This window comes from Balaenoptera borealis, assembly GCF_965194805.1.
Source record: "Balaenoptera borealis genome assembly, chromosome: X".
Lineage (NCBI taxonomy): Eukaryota > Metazoa > Chordata > Mammalia > Artiodactyla > Balaenopteridae > Balaenoptera > Balaenoptera borealis.
Window position 1 is genome coordinate 74,118,159 of NC_138881.1, and position 19,545 is coordinate 74,137,703.

At 40.0% G+C, this 19,545-nt stretch overlaps 1 pseudogene across 1 annotated transcript; it reads right to left on the minus strand.

Moving 5' to 3' along the window:
• Nucleotides 1-7,446: 7,446 nt before the first annotated feature.
• On the minus strand, nucleotides 7,447-14,018 carry LOC309620863 (ubiquitin-conjugating enzyme E2 D2 pseudogene; annotated as a pseudogene). Its single transcript has one exon. The product of its transcript is annotated as a ubiquitin-conjugating enzyme E2 D2 pseudogene (transcript).
• Nucleotides 14,019-19,545: the final 5,527 nt, after the last annotated feature.

Below are 19,545 nucleotides of genomic sequence, written 5' to 3' on the forward strand. Positions count from 1 at the left end.
ACCATTTTGTCCCACAGTGCTAGGAGTGCTCATTCTCAGGTCTGGCGAAGATTTCACTGGTTGGCCACTCAGTGTGCTATCACTGGACTAGGCCTTAGTGCCAAAAGTCTCAGTACCTCCTGTCTTACTAGTCTCTTATGTTCCAGGAAAATATTCCTTCTTGTTGCTTCTTCTCATACCTAGAGTTTCACTATTAAAATCATTGATCATATATGGAACTATATATTATTTTATCAGAGGCTCAATCACACATTTGTTAATGAAAGAAACAACAAAATAGGCAATATAGGTTATAAGTTGTTGCAAATATCCCCTGGTTTCAGCCAGACTCAGGAGGAGATATGTTAATTTCTTCTTTCCTGCAGCCATTCACAGGTGGGCTGGGTCAAGATGTTCCCAGTGAGCTGAACAAAGTATTCTAGTTTAACATTCAAGCGTGGGGACAGGGTTCCCTGAGATGGGCCATTTATGTATACTTTAAGCTATAACCAAATCATTTAGTGATGAACTTGTAGCAAAAGCAATAGAATACAAAGATTAAAGTAAAAGAAACAGGTCTAATAGGGGTCAGATTTGTTCTTCCCTATTACAATTCCTGACTGTCAATGTCCATTCCACAATCTTTTGGGGAAAGGCGCAACAACCGCTCTTAGCTACTTCCTGCTGTACGGGGCAATGAAGGGTGATTGTGGAATGGAATTGATCAGCCTTGGGCAGGGAATATTAAATCTTTTAGCCTTGTTATCTAATTTGTAATTGGACCTACCTATTAATTTTAACTTTCTCACTGTGTCATAACTATACTTAGGGGGAGAGATTTCCTTACATCTGGATAAACACAGATTAAAAGCCAGTAATATTTCAGGCAGTATCAAAAATTACAACCATATTCATCAGTTTACTCAGTCCTATATAATTAATCCTTTTTACTAACAGTTTTATGAAATCAGAGTTTCCATTACACTTTTAAAATATCTTACCTAGTTCACCAGTATGATTTAAAAGTTATCAGAAACCTGTTTTTGTCAAAACACCCTTTTATGGCTTTTCATGAAGATGTGGCAGTTTTGTAAAGCATCAGCTTAGCTGCCTATGAATGATAAAAGTCTTAAAAAGGCAAGGTTAAAGATCTGATTACCATTCTTCCTGTCAAAGATGCTTCTGCAAGCTGTTGTGACATGCAATATTTTAAGATAACTAAAATTATAACATTATACCAGGACATATACAAATTTCAGAAACTTTATATGATTTCTACAATGTCTGTATTAATAACACTTATTCATACTGTATAATCTGAGGAGGCTTATCACTCATTTGACAATGTGTTCTGTGTAATTTAGCATACCAACCAATTCTAGTCAGTTTAATATATATATATATATCTTTTTTTTTTTTTCTTGAGGTGCCTCAGGGACCCTCTGAAGTATCCCAATGCTAGCTGAAGTCAAAGGAACTTTACTTAGGATTTGATAGGAAGGTCGTCAAAATATCAGAAAGTTTAGTTTTTTAAAAAAATTTGGTCAGATAGAATATTTAAGAACAAATTCAGATCAGTTAAATGCAAGATAGTTCACACAATCTGTTGTCAAAAGCAGTATTCTAAGTAAACTTGTTCTCCTAACAAAGAGGAACCAAGTCTGGTCCTGCACCAGTCTACTTTTAATAACAAAATTCATTTTCCCAATTAAGTGTAATCTAATGTCAGTCTGACCAAGCATAAAACTCCTTTTTTACTCAAAATATATATCCCACTTTCCTACTGGATCGTGAAGTGCTTTATTATTTTTAGTAGCTTTAATTACATATCTAAATTAGAATCCCCAACTCTTAAAACCTTAATTTCTAGTGAAAACCAGGAGGCAAGTAATAGTTACCAAAATCTGGAGAGACTATTTTACATAATTTTTCAGAACATAATTATTCCTATAGAGTTAACCTAAAGGCTCTTATCTCGTTTACATTTACTTTAAAGTTTCATCATATCAAGTTATTTTTCGTGCTGAAAATTTGCAACAGATGTAATAAGATTTCATTTAACTTCTATTAAACCTAGGTGCAGTGAAAGTATTATGCTTACTGTTGATGACTCTAAAGACACATCTATATTAATTATATCAACAAACTTAAACATTAATACCAGGTATTAATTTAATACTAAATATTTCCCAGTTCACGTGAACCTAAAACTCATTTAGCTTAATTTTTCTTGTATTTAGAATTGTTTGATTTGTAAGTGCTAACTTTTCTTTAAGCCAATTAAATAGAGCTCATTTACAGATTTACCTCAGCAATGTTATCCAAGGACAAAGACGCAGACAAACACACAAACAAACAGAGAGACCTCATAGTTTTCATTTCAAAATTTCAGCCCTGAGTCAGGTACAGCAATGTAAAACCCCTTAGTTTACAAAAGAGGTTGGATTAAAATTAAGTTTCTGGCAGATGGAACAAATCAAGCTCACTTGTCTAGATGGCTAAATATTTGCAGAAAAAACACTTACGATTTCTATTTACCCTTGACAAGTCAATTTCTAAATTACTTTACCCTCCCTTCAAAATTTGCATTTTAAAAGGATGGCAGAGATGAGGGTTCCTGAGAAGACCAAATAGGACATTTGCATCTCAAAGATACAGGTAAGTTTCTCCTTGGATGACTTTGTTTCCCCTTTGTTGGTCTCTGAGGTGTCAAAGCCATTGCCATCATGGGCCTTTTGCATATTTCTCTGGGTGCATTCAGCCTTTTCAACCATATCCCTATTACTGAAAACCAAATAAGCCAATTGAAACAAATCGTTCATTGGAGCCTGAGGACCAGCAGTTGCTTTCTGAATTGTGCGCCTGATGTCTGGGGCAGACTGGGCTATGAAATGCATAGCCAAAAGGGCCTGTCCCTTGGGGGAGGAGGGATCCACGTTTGTATACTTCTTAAAGTGTCCACTAGTCTCCCTTGGATGACTGAAGGATTTTTGTGCTGTCCCTGTTGCACCTCTTTCACCTTTTTATAATTAATAGATTTTACTGTAAGTTTCTTCAGACCCTAATGAAACTTATGAATTAAAGTTTGGCTGAGGGAACATTCCCAGCAGTTTTGAATGTTATTCTTGCACCCCCTTTTTTCTTCAGTTCCAAGCAACACAGATTGATTAGATCAGCTCCAGAGAGCCCAGGTAGATCATTTATATCTCAAGGCACAGGAAGAGAAATGCAAATTCCTCTTCTAACTACTTATACAAAACCCAGCCATCTCAGGCTATTTTCAGGGAACTTTCCTTTTTCTCAGTTCCCAAATATTCACCTCAGTTTAAACAAACAAATACATACATATCCTCCACTCACATTCGCATGCCCCTTTTCCAGCAAAACCAGGAAGAGAAAAAGGGATTCGGACCCAGGTACCAAGACACCCATTCACATACACACACATACCCCCAAGATAAAAGCAATTGCAAAAGACCCACTTTGACATAGTAGCCAAGCCATTAGGGGGCTTTGCCGTCCAGATCTCAGGGAGTATTGAAGCATTTTCTTTCATTTAGGGAACATAGCTAAAGATCTCTTAGTTTTGCAAAAGCACCCAAAGGGACGATAAGACGGAACAGAGCTCTGATCATCCATACTTAATTATTCACGGCCAGTGTTGTCAAATATCAAGCAAACGGCAATTCAAATCGGTCTCTCAGGTTCACAGTTAGTTCCCTAGCCCCTAAAAGGAAGAAAGTCCTAACCAATGTTCTGCCACAGGCAAAACCAAGGCAATAGGGAAGGATACCCTGGTGTCGTCACTCAGGAGCCCCGTTACTGACCAAAATGTCTCAACTGGCCAATGCAAGTACTAACACACATACAAACAACAAACACATGGTCCCACAAACAAAGAATCAGACGAGGCGTAGCCCAGCAATTCCACCTCCATTCCCAGACAGAGGCTCCAGAGAGGCCTGCCTCCTGAAAAAGAATGGACCATGAGTGGCTCACCCCAAAATGGTACACACAAAAACACAAACAACAACTAAGTTACAGTCACACAGACAGAAAATCAGAAGAGGTGTAGTCTAGAATTCCCCTTTCACTCTCCAATGGATGCCAAGCCTGGCTCTCGTAAATGAACCGGTTTCCAAATTGGGTAGAGTCCAACAACAATTCCCATCTCCAACAAGGTACCCCAACCAAACAAATTGGCTTGTCCCGTAAAGGAAAAGCCAGTCTGAGGAGGGAATATGTTCCTGGTGTGCACACTGGAGCGACTTACCCCTCGGGTGGCTCACTTCCCGCAAGGGAAGCAGCCCAAATGGAGTGGAGAGAATTACAAGCCTGCACAAGCTGAAGTGACTCACCCAATGACACCAAATGTGGACTGCAGCTCCAGACATTTCTCGGCTCCAAACAGCCTCATGCCATGGGTGACCAGCGCCTGTCGGGGACAGTCCCTCTAAGATCCCAGGAGCGAAATGGACTCCAACAGTTGCTGGGGGCTCAGGGAAGGTGATGCCCCAGGCTGGGGTTGACCAGCCATGGACACGAACTCCTGGCTGACTGGCCAAAATTCTTAATGCACATTCATGTGCCCAACGCACAGTGAGGCCAAACAAACTGAAACATCAGAATTTGGAGCAGAGAAAGGTTTATTGCAAGGCCATGCAAGAAGACGAGATGGCTCACGCCCTGAAAAGCCTTGAGCTCCCCAAAAGCTTTAGGCAAAGCATTTTTAAAGGCCAGGAGAAGGGGGGGGGCGTCGTAGGGTACGTGATCAGCTTGTTCACGATTCTCTGATTGGCTGTTGGTGAGGCAGCAGCGTGGTGTCACAGGGGTTAACCTTGTCAGTCCTTAGGCACCAGGAGGCCTGGGGCTATGTGCTCATAGTCATCAAGTAGTTCTTCCATTTGGTGTGTGTGTGGAGGTGGGGGGGTTCATATCTGCAAAACACCTCAGGAAATTTGCATCAAATACTATTATCTAGGTACTTCAGAGAGGAGCTAAAGCAGAGGATATGGGGGAAGGCCTGTCTCGGGAAGGCCCCATAGGGTCTTGCTCAGTTATAGTCCTCCATCTTCTTAGTCTGCTGGCTTTCAGAATAAAGTTGCTATTCCTTGCCTCAACACCTCATCTCCCTAGTTTGGACTCGGTAACATATTGTTGACTTAAAAAATATTCACAACCTAAAAGTTGAGAGTTATGTTTTATTTGGTGGGAATTTTTAGGACTTCAAGCCTGGGAGGCAGCATCTCAAGTAACCCTGAGAAAACTGCTCTGAGGAGGCAAGGGGGGGAGCCAGGATGTATAGGAGTTTTGCAACAACAGGCAGGTAGTAGGAACATCAAAAGATTACTGTTAATTAAAGAAAACCATACACCTTTCTGTGTATGGGAAGGTGCAAGAGTCTGGGCTCACTGAAATTATTCCTTTGATATGCACCTCAGCTATCTGGGGCCCTGTGCTTTATATCCTGAGTTCCCTCAGGGCTCACATTGGAGGGCTGCAATTGCTGATGACTGTGACATCCTTTGTTTACTGATATGGCAGGAAATATTCCATTTCTCAATATCTTCCTGTATCATGAATGCCATGAGTTGGAAAATAATTTATTTACTTTTATTTGCTTGTGCATAGATTTTATAGTTGCTCTGTTGGAACTGTTCATCTTCAATATCTAATTTTAGAAAGCAAACCTCATGTATGATCTAGACAAAAGTAATCCAGCTATTGAAAGATTCAACTATTACTTAATCCAACTTAAAATAGCACTGATGCTCATGGTCCCTTTTCTTGTTTATCTTGAGGACAAAACTGATAGCTCAAGTAATTGAACTTAGAAATCGTTAAGAATGCTCAAAGAGCAGAGTTGGAGAATTGTAGCTCTGGTATTTTTGTTTGTTTTGTTCTCATGGTGAATAACTCAATTTTGCATTGTTAAAAGGAGTCTTTCATTTCTTAATGTTACTTGTTATTCTTTCATCCAAATAATATACCTTAGCAGACCAATGCTTTCTTGATTTTTATTTTTTTAGGCTTCACAGCATGTGGGATCTTAGTTCCCCAACCAGGGATCTAACCCCCACCCCTTGCAGTGGAAGCTCAGAGTCTTAACAACTGGACCACCAGGGAAGTCCTGACCAATGTGTTCTTTAATTGCTAATTGAAAACAAAGAAAACCAGTCATTGACATGACTTCTGGCAGTCACTTATTAGTATTCTAGTATTATGAGGAAACTAATGCTAATTCTTTTTTAAAAGACAGCACATTTCCCCCTTCATTTTTCTTGTTAGAGAAATCTCTAAGAGATGAGAGAGACTTAGCTTTCCTAGTGTCATCAGGACCATTGTATAAATGCTAATAACTCCAATTTTAGCCTGTATGCCAATGACTTTCAAAACTATATGCCCAGCTCAAGCTTTTTTCCTAGACCCCATACCCAATAATCTGATTGATAGAGGAGTCATCTAAATGTCTCACATAAAAATCAACTCATTCAACATATCCAGCTCAACTGAACTCCTGATCTAACCGCTACAAACCTGCTACTGTTCTGTGTCACTTTTTTAGGAAAAGGCAGCATTCTCCTGGTTGACCAGTTCAGAAACTTGGAATTAATTCAAGATCACTGCATTTCAAACTTTTGGTCTCAGGATTCTTTTACACTCTTAAAGATTATTAATGACCCTGTGGGCAGTGGGGAATAATTTTTCCTCTATCCTTCTGGATTCTTGGTTGATACCACCCTGTAATAAAAAGACAGATTAACAGCAGAAAAATAAATTTAAAAGCATACTCATGGGAGTCCCACAAAGATATGAGACCAAAGGCAATCAGGCAATTGAGGCTTATATACCATCCTGAGTAAGGAAAAGTGGATAGTGGTCTGGGGCTTCAAAGGAGAGGAAGGCAATTCACAGGAAGTTGAGAAGAGCAAATGTTTGGTAAATAAATATTTGCCCTGCCATGTAGATAACTTTCTCAGATATAAAAAGTTATCTCTTGTAATAGCTCTTTTCCTGGTACAAGCTCCCTTTTCTGATTTCTTTTAGGCAGTTAAGGGGGAGGTAAAAACTTTTCTTGACTCTGATGGGTCTTTTTTTTTTTTAACAAATTTACTTATTTATTTTTGGCTGTGTTGGGTCTTTGTTGCTGCTTGCGGGTTTTCTCTAGTTGCGGTGAGCGGGGGCTACTCTTTGTTGTGGTGTGCGGGCTTCTCATTGCAGCGGCTTCTCTTGTTGCAGAGCACGAGCTCTAGGCTTGTGGGCTTCAGTAGTTGTGGCACACGGGCTCAGTAGTTGTGGCTCACAAGCTAGAGTGCAGGCTCAGTAGTAGGGGCGCACGGGCTTAGTTGCTCCGCGGCATGTGGGATCTTCCCGGACCAGGGCTCGAACCCGTGTCCCCTGCATTTGCAGGCGGATTCTTAACCACTGTGCCACCAGGGAAGCCCTCTGATGGGTCTTGATTGCCTTCAGCTCCACATGGTAAAGTGGCATATTTGGAGTGTTACATTCTGCTAAAATTCAATCCCAAACAGATTTTATTTAAGTGGTTCATATGTGTTGATATTTACATATTAAAAATTAAAGCAGAAATTTCAAAACTATTTTTCCAAAAATAACAATAAACACTTTACATGTTAAATAACCTATTTTTAAAGGTTTTATCATAATTTTATTATTTTTCTTTTTTTCTTATTTTAATTGAAACATAATTGATTTACAATATTATATTAGTTTCAGGTGTACAACATAGTGATTCAATATGTTTATAGATTGTACTCCATTTAGAGTTATTACAAAATAATGACTATTTTCCCTGTGGTGTACAATATATCCTTGTTGCTTATTTATTTTATACCTGGTAGTTTGTATCTCTTAATCCCATACTTCTCTCTAGCCCCTTCCCCCTTCCCTCTCCATACTAGTAACCACTAGTTTGTTCTCATATAAGTGATAACATAGAGTATTTGTGTTTCTCTGTCTGACCTACTTTACCCTAGACCCTGCCATGAAACCAATATCCTAATCTTCTATATTTGAAAAATCTTTCCTGTCTGTCCTGTCTTCTGCATCCTTATTAACACTGCTTTCATTTAGACCCTAATCATCTCTCATCTGGATTCTCAAAATACCTTCCGATCTGGTCTCTGTATTTAACCCATCTCTTGCAATTTGTTTTCTATTCTGTCCTTAGAATGATTTTTCTAACATGCAAATCTGAACTTACCATTCTCCAGTTCAAATTATTGAATTGTTCTTTATCACTCATAAGATCAAGTGTAATTGTCTTTAGGTAGGCTATAAGACCACCCACATTCAGGCCTCTTCCTGCCTCTCCAATAATTTGTGGTGTAGTCATATTGAATATGAACAAAAAGTTATTTCTTGTTTACCATATACTTTGTAATGCTTTTGTACCTTTGTGTTATGTTCCTTCTATCCACGATACCCTTTTTGTCCCTATCTACCTGTGAAATCCTACTCATCTGTCAAGGTTCAAAGGAGGTATAATTACCTAACAACGTACTCCCTTCCCATCTCCATGCCAGAACTGGGTAGTTTTTGATATCTCCAGCTGAATAGGACCAAAGGAGCCATGTATTAACACTTCACAAAATGCTCATCAAATAAGACACACTCAATGAACATTTAATTTTCTTTCTGTAGTGTGGAAATCCCTGCTTCTTTTTGTTCCCTTACTAGAAACACTAAATGCTTCATTCACACAGTTATCTAAGGTAAATTTTAGGGGGAGGAGGGAAAAGGTTAATGTAATAATAGTATTTTGTAAATGTTGTCTTAATACAGCTTTGAAGTCATGCCTAAAATCTCTCAGTTGCCTTTTGCAGGCAGTTTACTAAGCTCCCACACCAACAGGGACAGCACTTAGGCCCATGAACCTGTAAAATTTTTCAGGTAACCCAATCTACAGGGAACTTGGGAAACCTAGCTCACCCCATCCCCCCTTGCCATACATATGTTGCCCCTTGTTCCCTGTCCCCTGTCTCTGGGTGCAACTCCCTGTGCGGCAGTCTTGTCTAGTTTGCAACTGTAAGTAACAAAGAGTTCTGCCTTTCAACTATCTAAGGTTAATTTGTTCTATCCCACCATCAAGAACCTTTAAATTTTATAAAATAGTAATGTAATCTGTAGTCTAAATTCTTAGAATAATCTTGTTGAAGAACTTCCAAACATAACTTGAGTTACATGTTCACAGATTTAGCAAAGAAATGCTACTTCCTTTAGTAAATGGTGATAAAGAGAACTCAGAATGATATTTTAAGTGGAAAGCAATATTTCTTTAAGAGCTCACTCAGAAATTTTCAAAATGATTTAAACATTTATTGCATTCATTATTTGATGAATCCAATGGTACATTTAATTCCTACCTTTTATGCAATCTGTAATGAGGCTGAATAGCTCAAATTCTCTTATTTGCAAAGCTATGAAGTATTTAAGCTATGTCTATAACCATAAATGGGTTTGAATATTTCCAGTAAAGTTAATCAAAACATTTTTATGTAAAAAATAAAATCACTTGGGGAAGAGGTATGCTGGTAACTAAGTCAAAATACGTTAAACCTTGGCAATCTGCATTAGTACAGAATCTCACCCTCTTTTGTTAACAAATAATAATTCAAGTGGTGCAGTGAAATACATGGTCTATTAAAGAGTGCTCATTTCCCACCTGCTTAAAAATCATTTTTGATGATTGCAAATGCAGATTACTGGGCCCTCCTATAGGTGAGATTCAGGAATTTGCATTTTTAACAAGGCTTCAAATTGATTTTTTTTGTACTCTAAAGTTTGTGTGTATTTCTAAAAAAAAGCTGGAGGGGGATACTTCGTGTGACAGACATCCTTGTGAATGCACCCTTTCATGAATTCCCAAGTTCCCAATTAAACTTACAGATTCTCTTAGCCCCTGCCTTCTCCCCCAGCCATCCTAAGAATATCAGAAGTACAGATTTGACCTGTGAAATCATCTTGCTGGCAGCCCAGCACAAGGTTATCCTAAAAGGATAAATATAATGAAGCGAAATAATAAATACAACTCCAATTATTGAATGTGTACTCAACGGTACAGGTTAAGTGTTTTTCATATATCATCTTATTCTTAAAACTAGGAAGTGTTATAGACAATATTCCAATTTAGTATTTGAAGAAACTAAGGTTCATAGGGGTTAGGTAACATATTGAGAGTCACACAATTAGATATTGGTGGAGCCTGGATTAGAACACAGGGTTTTGCTCCGAACTCCCATTCTTTCTCCACGCTATCTCTGATCATAAAAAAATTAAATCAATAATTAGGGGGAAAAAAGATAAAAGAAAAAATGTCCCCATGTCACCAAATCCTCAATTTCTTTCATGATACAGTAGTGACTGGTTGTACATGGCTATTCCAATGTAATTAATTTAATATTTTAATTTAAAATTAATTAAAATTGAATAAAAATCCAGTTGCCTGATCACACTAAACTTCAAGTGGTCAATAGCTACAGTGGCTAGTGGCTACTATATTGGATAGTGCAGATATAGAACATTCCTATTTGGCATCACTGCCTGAATGTATAGGTAAAAGGAAATTTTATATTTGAGGTGTTAGTACTTTTGATAAATATTTTTGACTTATTTTGATAAATGTTTTTTAATGTTAAGTCATTAATATTTTCATGTTTTTACTTAAAATTATAATCCCTCTCTGCCATTAAAAAGAGTAGATTATAGTGTTTTTTAAAGGTTTTAAGTAATCTGCTTATTTCACTGGTTAGACATCCCTGAATGTACAAGTTCTAAAGGGAAAATTGGATCTTTTTCAGCACACACAAGTATTTTCATAAAATTAATTTTTACCTTTACAATCAGATAGATCCAAGCAGTTAAGACTGTTGGGGTGCAATTCTCCATGGTGTTTCTACACATCTTGCGACAGTATTTGTCCTAGACTATCCTTTCAAGGACATTTGTATAGCAAACAGCCTTGGAAGATAGAGGGCCCTCCAGGGTGGAGGATGGATTTGTTTCCTCAGCAGGTTAATAAAGATGGCATTTCCTTCTGAGGCAAAAGTTGGTCAGGTTTGGTAGAATTTCCCTTTCTAAGACTGGGGGTTTCCTTAGCTTGGGGTAACTTGGCTGTTACAGAAACCCACTGTATGTGCAGCACCCTCCTGGTTGAGTTGAGTGTTGGGGGGCAAGGGTAACTGATGTCAGTGAAGCTCATGCTGCCTGCTGGGCCCTGACTAAGTCCTGTCTCTAACCCAAGAGTCTGTGTCATTCTGCCAGCCTCCATTGGCTCACATGTAGGCTTGCAAGCTGGGTAAAATCTTAGACCATACACAGTTCTTGAGAAAGCATAAGACAAATGAGTGCTAATAGGTATGTCCTGAGAAGCAGCCTACAATCCAGAGTGGGAGAGAGGCAGAGTGACAACAAAGACAGGGATTGAAGGAGTGGGAGGTGGAGAAGACTGGGAATAAAACTCATCATTTTATTTTGTAACAACTCCAAATCCATTTAATTTTGCTGGTTAAATATGGACCTCAAGATAGAGGATGTTACCGAACCAAACTTGGGGCTGTTCTCCTGCTTGCAGTAAAGCCAGTCTACTGTCACCAGGTTGCAGAGAAGGAAAGTGCAGCCTTTATTTTAAGGCTCCAGACAAGGAGTCTAGGGTAGCTAATGCTCAAAAAGCTGATCTCCCCAGTAGGTTTCAGGAAAGAATTTTTAAAAGCAAGATGAAGGAGGGGAGTCGCAGGATGTATGATCAGCGCACAATTAACAAAATTACACAGGCCATTTTTTTTTCAAAGCTGGATATATTTTATTTATAAATAACATTTAGATACAGAGGTTAATCAGATAGTCTCCAAGATACCCAACGTACTAGCACAGACACACCAGAGAGGAAAGAGAACGTGTTTATGTGTTTCTGACATAGGGCAGCAAAATCCAAGGCTGGTTATATCCAGACATCTCAGTAAACAGAGTGCCAGATCACTTGCAAACTACAAGCATTGGGTTTATTTTGTTATTTGTTAATTAGGATGTATGATCAGCGCACAACTGGATGTATGATCAACGCACAATTTTTTTTTTTTTTAGGTCCTTGTTAAAATTTTATTAAATTTAAATATGGATCTTCTGGATGGATACCATGATAAATGCACACTCTTTTAGAGGTGTAATTCCTAAGTATGTTAGAGGGAAACTATATTTTAACATTGTTAAATCTGAGGGAAGTACATTTATTTTGGAAGACATATCAAACAAACTTCTAGGACTTTTCATATCAGCTACACATGTAAAGTTTATAAGTCATCACTCAGGTCTCTAGAAGAAGAAAATGAACAAAATGAAAAAGATCATCTTTTCTTGGACGCATTAGAGAACTGAGGTCTAAGCGCAAACAGATTCATCAAATTCTGGAGGGACAGATGGGTACAGAGTCACAGATGAGACTTGCCAACCTGAAGCACAAGCTTCTGGAGCCATCACAGGGTAGCTCAGATTAAATGGTAATTTTGCCAAATTCTTGGAGGTGGAGTGTGGACTTTGAGAAGGAAAACATCCTGGTAACTAAAGTCAGGTGTCCACACATCTCCATAGGTTGTGTCTCCAGGAACCCTACCAGGTTTTCACAGTGAAAACCAAGAAACTTCCCACTGTGGCTCTGTCAAGAGTGAGGAAGAGATTTGTTGATGGTGAGGTAACAGGGTGGTGTCACAGAGGTTAACATCAATCCTCAGGCTCCATTAGGTCTGCGTCTACATGCTCATGGCCAGCAAGTAGTTAACTTCTTCCATTTGGTGGGGGTTTAGCACCTGTAAAACAACTCAGTGTCTGCCTCAGATACTGTTATCTATGTATTCCAGGGAGGAACTAAGGATTCCATGACTGTCATGGCTGATTTACTGTTTAAATTGTTACCAGTTCACCTGGCCCAACTGCTACTTTTGTCACTACATGGTCACATCCTTTCAATCATTAATTCTTGAGTCAGGCTTTTGTGACTCAGGTGAGTCCTGAGAAACTATGGCTTTTCTGTAGACAAGAGGCAGGCAGAGGACCTGGGGGGAGGGTCTTGCCCAGTTACAAGGATATTGGTTAATACTAATCTTGGTCAAAATCAACACCCAAAGTTTCTTCAGAATAAAGTGGATACCTGACTAGCTTTGTAATCTTCATTGTTTTTCCTCACCATTGTCAGTTCTAAAAGACTCACATTAAAAATTATCTCTCTGGTTGGTGGAACTGCTCTCCTTATCCTAAAGCCACCACCCCCTTGTTCTTGCTTTCCTAATGCTAAATCAATAAAGAAATCTTTTAGTTAAAACTGGATTAAAACTGGTCTCACACTCACCCAAACCCCCAACATTACCCCCATTCACTAATCCCTCCTCCACCCTTGCCTCCACCTGCAGACTTGCTCCACCGCCTCCACACACCCTGATATATAGGAGGTGTCACCACATATGCCCAGAGGATGGGGAGCCCTCCTTTCATAGAAAGCCAACAAAAGGTAACCAATTAAACTGCCAGCTTTAATAAGGCAATGGGATTATCATTGATTTTTAAATTGCATGTCGTATTTCTTAGTCCATTCCCGAGCAATTCTGTCATACCTCCTCCTATCCTTTGTGTAGATCTTAGCAATTTCCGGAACCAAAGGATCATCTGCGTTGGGGGCGCACAACAGGGAGTAAATGAATAACAATACTTTGGAAATTGTCAGTGCTGGCGACCACTCAGATCTAAGGATGTCCAGGCAGATGTTTCCGTTTCTGTTAATATTTGGATGGTAAATTCGGGTGGTGAATGCGATTTTGGGTGGTTTGAATGGTTAATCGGAGGGAACTTGGACCTTTAGGAAGAAGACTCCTCCCTGGTAGGGGTTGTCATTGGGCCCCATTATGGTCGCTTGCCAGTGGAACATATCATCCCCCACTACCCCTGCTGAGCTCTGGGCGGGGGGTGGGGGTGGTGGGGGTGGGGTCGCGGGACAGGTCGAGGAGCTCCTTGTGGATGCGCTTTAAGGCCATCATCTGTGACATGTGGCCAATCCTTGGCGCTGGGCCTGGCGACAGGTAGAAGGCTACGGCAGTGATCACGGGGTGGGAGGAACGGTGACAGACGCGCAGGTAGATGGGTGGACTGAAGGCCGGCTGCGGGGTCGAGGGGGGCGTCGTGGGAGGTGGATGGTGGCAGAGAGTGGGAGAGTGGGACTGAGGAGGGAGTCGGGCGCTCGACCACACTTGATGCACTACTGGACGCTAGTAGCTCGTGGCCACCGCTTCCTCCTCGGCGCTGTCCTGAGCTGGAGGGCACGCAGCCCGGAGGCCGCGCCGCCCTAAGACACGGCCGCCCGGAGACACCGCCGCCCGGAGACACCGCCGCTCCTGCCCTGGGCCGCCAGGCGGGGACCCGCTTAGTGAGGTCACAGGGGCCACGTTGATGAGGCGGCGCGGCGTCTCCCAGGACGGGTACCGCAGGGGCGACAGGGGGTGGGGTGGGCAGGGTTTACGTTAGAGGGGGGAGGGGCAGGGAAGTGAAGGAGGAAGGGACGGGGTAGGGGGGCGTGGAAGGGGGCGGAGGCATGGAGGGGGGTAGTGGGTACAGGGGTCTGGGGAGGGATTGGGGGGTGGAGGGGCCGGGGCTCTCCCAGCGCCGGCGCTCTGGGCTGGCATGTTGAGCCACACCCACTGTCCACCAATGAGAGTTACCTGAATAAATAAGAGCGGTTCAAGGAATCCCTCTCCAGCCCTCAATAACACAGATTCAGCATCCCTTAACATTTTACCCCGTCAGCTTTATATTAATGAATTCTCTGTCTCTCTCTCATATATGTATGTATGCACACACACACACACACACATATACACATACACTTCTGAGTGAGTTACATACATCCTGGCCTTTACTTCCAGATACTTTGTGTATTTCCTAAGAGAGACATTCTTTTATATGTTCAACTTTTTAGCAAATTTAACATCATTACAATACTTTTATAATTTTTTTTTAATTGAAGTATAGTTGATTTACAACATCATGTTAGTTTCAGGTGTACAACATAGCTACTCAACATTTTTACAGATTATACTCCATTAACTTTTTAAAGTAATGTTTCATAACGTTTTGGTAAATTCATTTTTTATGAAGAAATAAAGCCTTCAAAAATTCACTGTGGGGCTAAAATCTCTTTAATTTTTGAAAAACTTCTGACAGGAAAAGGAGGAAGGAAGGAAACCAGTACTCTATCTGGTATATATAATCATTAAATTTAACATCTATAAAATACTTTAATATCCATATTCCAGTTATGTCAATTGACATGTAGTGTCTTTAAAACTAATTTTTAAACCCCTCCAGTACAGAATCCAACCTAGGATCAAGTATATTGCGTTTAGTTGTTGTCTCTATTTAGTCTCCTTGAGTCTGGAACATTGCTGCAGCCTTTCTGTCTTTTATGACACTGACACATCTGAAGAATTGCTGAGGGGGCGGGGAACACACCTTTCCCTAGTCACACTTCCCAGTCTTAAAACTGTAACTTCAGTAAACCTAGATAATATGGGAGAGAGCAGGAGGAAAAAGGGAAAAGAATGACTGCTCAGATTTGTATTTTGAATGCTGTAGTAAAGTTGTTTAAATACTTTACGATGTGTGTTATATTAGGATGCATTCTCTATTGCTTTTTGTAAGATGAAAGAACTTATCTCACCCACAGGAAGTTTGTATTCTCTAATCCTCTTTGAAAAGATGAGAAACTGACAAGTCTTTTGTTGACAATGGTTACATTTCCAAGAAACTAAGAAAGAAATAGAAGGCCATGTTGTATGGATTAGTTGCTTCTGATTTTAGATTAAGATGTATCTATATATTTATCTTAATCTGAAATTAGAATCAATTTATGTGTGTATGTATTCTCACCATTGAAAGAAATGTTATTTGAGTAAAATTGTTAATGTGAAGTACTTTACAGACTTACACCTTCTTTTTTAGTTTCCTATGCTGTTATAACAAAATTACACAGACTGGCTTAAAACAACAGGAATTTATTTTCTTATGGATCTGGAGGCAAGAAGTCTGAAATCCTGGTGTCAGCAGAGCTCTTTCTCTCTTGAAACCTCTAGGGAAAAACCCATCCTCACCTCCTCCTTGCTTCAGTGGTCCCAGCAATCCTTGCTGCCCCTTGGTTTGTGGCTGCATCACTCCAATCTCTGCCTCAGTCTTCATGTGGACTTATTCCGTGTGTGTGTTTTTGTGTTTGTCCAAATCTTTCTCTCCTTATAAGGACACCAATGTTTGGATTTAGTGTGCACCCAAATCCAGTATAATCTCATTTAACTTTATTACACCTACAAATACTCTATTTCCAAGCAAGATCATATTCTGAGGTTCCAGGTAGACATGGATTTTGGTAGGATACTGTTCAACCTAGTACAGTATGCGCTCTACCTCCCAAAATTCACATCTGTCTCATACAAAAATACAAAATACAAAATATACTCATCCCATCCCAACATCTCCAACAGTCTTAAACCATTCTGGCATTAACTCTAAAATCTCATCTAAATATCAAGTCAAAAAGTTCCAAATCTCATTTAAGGACACTAATTCAGGTATGGGTGAGACTCTGGGTATGATTCACCTTGGGACAAAATTCCTCATCATCTGTGGACCTGTGAAACAGAAAACAAGTTATTTGTTTGCAAATACAATGATAGTACAAGCATAGGATAGACATTCCCATTATGAAAGGGAGAAATTGGAAGGAATAAATAAGTCAGTAGTCTCAAGCAAATCTGAAACCCAGAAAGGAAGAGTCCACTTGTTTTTGTGGCCTGAAAATAAACTTCTTTTACCCAATCTACCCTTTGGGCCCAAGGAGGCCCTGCCAGGACCTGCCTCTGTTCCTGTCTCTAGCTTCTTTGCCTCTGCACCCATGACTCTGCCCTTATAGTCATTCTTTTTCAGCTCTTCTTCAAGAGCTCATGTTTGAGTATTTCTATCAGTCTGTTTCTACCAGTAGAATCTCTGAAATCTGATAGCCTTTCTGCATTTCATCCTGTCTCTGGCTCCTTCAGTCACAGCTTTCAGTGTTCCTTCTGATATAACATTCTCAAAAACCTTGTCAGTTCTTCCGTGTATGTCAAGGGGATCCATGCCATTACAGAACTGGATAACCCACCTCTATTCCTGGCTTCTACTGAGATGGTTGACTGGATCCATGAGTCACAGGCATAATCTCTTCAGGAAAAGTTTGTGCAGTCACACACTTAGCCCAGAAAATGCTATCTGGACATGCTAAGAATTTTCCAAATAATCAAGTCTGGCTCCTTTTTTCTTAACAGTTCTGTTCTCAGTTTATCTCATTCTTCTCACACTTTACTGTAAGCAAGGAACAAGGAGAAACCAGGCTGTACATTCCACACTTTGCTTGGAAATCTCAGCTATATGTCTCAGAACTTACTTAGAAGTTCTACCTTCCCACTAACAGCAGAGCACAATTAAGCCAAGTTTTTTGCCACATTAAAATGAGGATTGCCTTTTCTCCAGTGTCCAATAACACGCTCCTCACTTCCTTCTGAAATCTCGCCAGAAACTCCTTTAACACCATATTTCAATCAAAATTCTGTTCATGGTGATATATGTATTCTCTAAGATAATAGAAATTCTCTTTACCATACTCTTCATTTCCTTCTGAACTCTCACCAGAATCACCTTTAACATCCATATTTCTACCAATGTTCTCTTCTACACAATTTAGGCATTTTTTTATTATGTGCCTCAAAATTCTTCCAGCTTCTACTTATTACCCAATTCCAAAGTCACTTCCACTATTTCATTATTGTTACAGTAGCACCTCACTTCCCAGTACCAAAAGCTCTATCAGTCAGGGAGTCAGGGTTCTCCAGAGAAAGAAAAATGGAATAATATATATATTATAGAATTGTGTGTGTGTGTATATATATATATATATATATATATATATAATTGTATGTATACAGTTAGTTCTGTTTCTCAGGAGAACCCTGACTAATACAGATTTTGGTACCCAGAGTGGTTCTAGAGAGACAGAATTTTAAAGATGAGGTTTTTTGAATTGGGTTCTGGGGTTTCTGGAAATGGCTCTCTAATCTGATTATATTTAAATGTGCTAATGACTCTATTTCTAGTAGTAAAGAGAACACTCATAGACCATGGCATAATCTGACAATATAGATACACAAAATATCACCGTTAGATACTCCTAATCAACCACTTACAAGAAGTAAGGATCTGAGTGACTGTGTATATGATACTTTGGAACATTTTTGACAAGCTAACTAGTGAAGTGATATTGGCTAGTTGCTCCTAATGTTGCTGGACAAAGAAGAGAAAGAAAAAGATGAGTGCAGGGATTTGAATTCCCAACTCAAGCACTGCATAAATGACCTGAAAATTTCTATGTGTACCATGAAGGAGACCCTTATTTCCTATAGCTGCTGGAACAAGATTGCTGAAAATCAAACCCAGAATCTCATCCTCCTACTGTCTGAATTACAATGCAAATTGAATTCTCAGTCTTGTAGGATGTTTAGAGTCAATGTGAAGACATTTATTGGGAAGAAATGGGATACTAAATGTTGGATTTGGGACTTGTAGGAGACCCTGTTGAACTTGGAGACATTGAGCTCCTACATTCTGATGAGTCTTCTTTTCCTGTGGAAGAGGCTTCTCTTATGCATTGACTCAGCAACATGGACTTCACCAAGGCTGACTTGGTTACAGCAACCACTGAGTATCCAATGCCAGCATCCATAACCAACAATGAGTCTCCAGTATGGCACCATTCCCCAGCGTGATTAATTAACTACTGGTGGCAGGTTGGTTACATTGGACCCCTTTCATCATGGAAAGGGCATCATTTTGTTCTTACTGGAACAGACACTTACCCTGAATTTGGATTTTCCTTCCCTACTCATAATGCTTCTTCCAAAACTGCCATCCATGGACTTACAGAATGTCTTCCACTGTCATGGTATTACACACAACATTGTTTCTTTTTTCTTTTTTCTTTTTTTTAAATTTATTTTTGGCTGCATTGGGTCTTGGTTGCTGTGCACGGGCTTTCTCTAGTTGTGGAGAGCAGGTGCTACTCTGCATTGTGGTGCACGGGCTTCTCATTGTGGTGGCTTCTCTTGTTGCCTAGAGCAACAAGAGAAGCCTAGAGCATGGACTCTAGGCACGTGGGCTTCTGTAGTTGTGGCTCATGGGCTCTAGAGTGCAGGCTCAGTAGTTGTGGCGCACGGGCTTAGTTGCTCCGCGGCATGTGGGATATTCCCGGACCAGGGCTCAAACCCGTGTCCCCTACATTGGCAGGCAGATTCTTAACCACTGTGCCACCACTGAAGCCCCACAGCATTGTTTCTGATCAAGAAAGTCACTTCACAACAAATGAAGTGTAGTACTAGGCCCGTGGAATTCACTGGTGTTACCATATTCTTTACCATCCTGAAGCTGCTGGCTTGATACAATGGTGGAATGGCCTTTTAAAGACTCAGTTACAGTGCCAACAAGGTGCCA